This window comes from Berghia stephanieae, unplaced genomic scaffold, assembly GCF_034508935.2.
Source record: "Berghia stephanieae isolate SIO BIC M18660-M18661 unplaced genomic scaffold, UCSD_Bste_1.3 scaffold6858, whole genome shotgun sequence".
In the NCBI taxonomy this organism is placed as follows: domain Eukaryota; kingdom Metazoa; phylum Mollusca; class Gastropoda; order Nudibranchia; family Aeolidiidae; genus Berghia; species Berghia stephanieae.
In genome coordinates this window covers 1-3,396 of record NW_027628464.1, presented here as the reverse complement: position 1 = coordinate 3,396, position 3,396 = coordinate 1, and the positions used below count along the sequence as shown (strand labels likewise).

At 61.0% G+C, this 3,396-nt stretch overlaps 1 pseudogene; it reads left to right on the top strand.

Moving 5' to 3' along the window:
- The first annotated feature begins 1,341 nt into the window (after positions 1-1,341).
- On the top strand, positions 1,342-3,364 carry LOC144962190 (small subunit ribosomal RNA; annotated as a pseudogene).
- The last annotated feature ends 32 nt before the right edge of the window (positions 3,365-3,396 follow it).

The window sequence follows — 3,396 nt, the reverse complement described above, 5'->3', positions numbered from 1 at the left end:
GGTAAGAAGCTCTCGCTACGGCGAGAAGGACTCTAGACGCCGGGACGCTCCGCGGTAAGCCTCCGAGGGCGCGAGGGAAAAAACTTTGGTCGAGCGCATTTCCTCTACGGAGCGAATTGAATGAAATAAACCCACCACCTATGATTCGCACCTGGGACCTCCCCATTGCCGACCGGTTTTGAACTTCGGGGCCCATTCCCGTTAGGGCCCTGTACTCGCCGTTACTGTGTCGGCATCGACGCTCGGCTCGATGAGTTGGCCCCGGCGCACGCGGGTTCAATCGTTGGGAGTTATTCAGTTTTCGCGCGTTCGAGCTACACGGTCCCTGGTAAGCTCGCTGAGAAGACTCTGGCGGTCCCCGAAGCCGGGCGGGAAAACTTGTCGAGCGCTTTCTTAGGGCAATTTGATAAAGGTTGCTTCGGGCCTTCCTTGCTTCCGTGGGGTTAAGGTTCGTATTCCTAGAGTCGCGATCGCTCGATCGGTGCGGCGCAATGCCGTCTTCCGAGGTTGGTAGAGCTCTGCTACGGCGAGAGACTCTGGCCGACGCTCCGCGGAACCGAGCCGGGGAAAAACTTTGGTCGACGATTTCCTCACGGACGATTGAATGATAACCACACTTGGACGGGACCTCCATGCCGACGTTTGACTTCGGGGCCTCCCGTAGGCCCTGTACTCGCTTGCGAGGTTTAAACCCCCGCTATTCGCAGATGGGCATCACGACTCGGTGATCGGGGCCACGGCGGCCACCTGCCGGGTTAAACCCGTTTGGGAGCTTTATTTACATTAGCTCTCGATTGAGGCTTACCGCACGGCTCCTGGGGAAGAAGTTCGTACGGCGGAAGGCTCTACGCCGGGACGTCCCGCGGTAAGCCCTCCGAGGCGAGGGAAAAACTGCGCGCATTTCCTCGGAGCGATTTGAGAAATAAACCCACCCCTTGATGCACTGGACTCCCATTGCCGGAACTCGGCCCTCCGTAGGCTGATCCTTGGGGAGTGTCGCGTCCGTCTCGTAGAGTGGGCACGACCTCGGCTCGATCGAGTTGCCCGGGCGGCCAAGGGGTAAATCCGGTTTGGGAGTTTTTATCTTATCCTTATCGACTTTACAAGGGCAAGCCGGTAGAGGACTTAGAGTCGTGTGAGCGCGAGCGTGTCCGGGCGGTCGGAGCAGTCCGACCCAGCAGGAAAAGGGCCCGAAGGGAGTGAACGTTTGTGGGTAGAGTCGAGAAGGGCCGTCGGCGAAGGAGTCGAGCGCTGGGAGTTCTCGGCGTCTGGGCTTCGGTCGTCGGCGCCGTAGCCTCCTGCCCCAGCGGGTCCGCCCCGCCGGGTTGGAAATGGATACGCTACCAGGTTGATCCTGCCTTGTAGTCTTTGCTTGTCTTGAGGGTTAAGCCATGCACGCCTATGCTCACCTACACAGAAGGGGAAGCCGCGAACTGCTCGTATATCGGCGATAATACACGGGGTGGGCGATGTTTGTCGGACACCTGTAGGAATCCCAGAGCTAATACGTGCACACGAGTCCTCCTCCTAACGGGGTTACCTCGCGGGGAGAGGGCGCATTTATTAGGATCTTGACCGGCGGCGGGTGGTTAACGCCGCCCGCCAGGCTGAGGCGAACTCTGGGTATGTGACGACCGCTGTTAGCGGCGTGCCCGTTTGCTCGCCGTCCCATCAATTTAGACGGCCGGGCAAGAGCCCCGTGTTGGCTACGGGTGACGGAGGATCAGGGTTCGATCCGGAGAGGGAGCCTGCGAGACGGCTACCACGCTTAAGGGTGGCAGCAGGCGCGCAACTTACCCACTCCCAGCACGGTGAGGTAGTGAAGATAAATGTCGGGGCTGGGCTCGCATGCGAGCCTAGCGGTCGGATTGAGCGTAGACCAAACACGTGCGTTGATGACCTATCGGAGGGCAAGCCTGGTGCCAGCAGCCGCGGTAATTCCAGCTCCGATGGCGTATGTTGTAGTTGCTGCGTTTAAAACGCTCGTAGTTGGATCTCTGAGGTGACGGCAGCGACAAACCGCGGGTGACGTTGCCCCGGCGATTATGCACCGTCGTGGTTTTGGGGATGGAGCAAGCGGTGCCTTCCGGTGCCGCAACCGGACCCTCGCGACGGATCTCGCGGGCATCGCTTGCCGTCGCTGCCGGTTTAGTCTCTTTCCGTCTTAAGCCGTGTCGGCTTGGTACGTGGCGTATCTGGGCCGACACTAAGGTACGGGCGGTGTTCTCCTGAATCAATTGGAGTGCTCAAAGCAGGTCGTGCTCGCACAGCTTTGCTCGGAACGATGTGATGACGCCACCGCCCCGCAATGTAACACGGGACCGGTCTCCGTGGGGGCGGTGGGCGAGGTCTATAGAGACGGCCGGGGGGCGGCGTACTACCGCGGGAGGGGTGGAATCCGACGATCGCGGTGGGACGAACAAGAGCGAAGGCACCGGCCAAGAGCGCCTTCGTTGATCATGAACGAAAGTCGGAGGAACGAACGCGATCAGGTACCGCGGTAGTTCCGACAGTAAACCATGCCGACGGTTACGCGGGGACGTCCCCTGTGGGGAAGCCTCGCGAGGCCCGGAGAAATCAGAGTGCCTGGGCTCCGGGGGGAGTACGGTCGCAAGGCTGAAACTTAAAGGAATTGACGGAAGGGCACCACCAGGAGTGGAGCCTGCGGCTCAATTTGACTCAACACGGGGAAGCTTACCAGGTCGGACACCGCGTGGATTGACAGACTGAGGCTCTTTCATGATTCGGTGGGTGGTGGTGCATGGCCGTTGCTAGCCCGTGGAGCGATCCGTCTGGTTCATTCCGATAACGGGCGAGACTCTGCCCTGGCGGATAACAAACGGCGGTCAAGAGGGGTCCGTCTCACGGGTTGGGTCGGCGTTCGGCTCTCGGGTCGGGCGTCGGTCTTCCCACTCAGGGAGAGGCGGTGCCCCGGACCGCCGTCGCGCAGGCCGCGTCCTGCAGGGATTGACCTCGAGCAGGGCGTACGAGATGGAGCCATAACAGGTTCTGTGATGCCCTTAGGGCGTCCTGGGCTGCACGTGTGCTACAGTGGTGGCGCCAGCCGGCGCGGTGTAGACCGTGAGCGTAGGAGTCTTCATGTCGGGGTCGGTCTTCCTGCGAGTTGGGCCGTGAATCGGAATGCCACGTAGGTCACGGGTCAGCATCGTGCCGACTACGTCCTGCCTTTGTTACACACCGCCCGTCGCTACCCTTTGGTGGACGGCGCACAGGGCCCGGAGTGGCCGGCGAGCGGAGCTTCGGCTCCCGAAATCGCAGTCGTCGCGATGTCGCCCCAACTGCGCTGCCCGAGAGGGGAAAAGTCGTAACAAGGTTACGTAGGTGAACTTCGGGAGGATCAGTCCCATTTCGTTTTGCCCCCAGCCCGCCCGACGG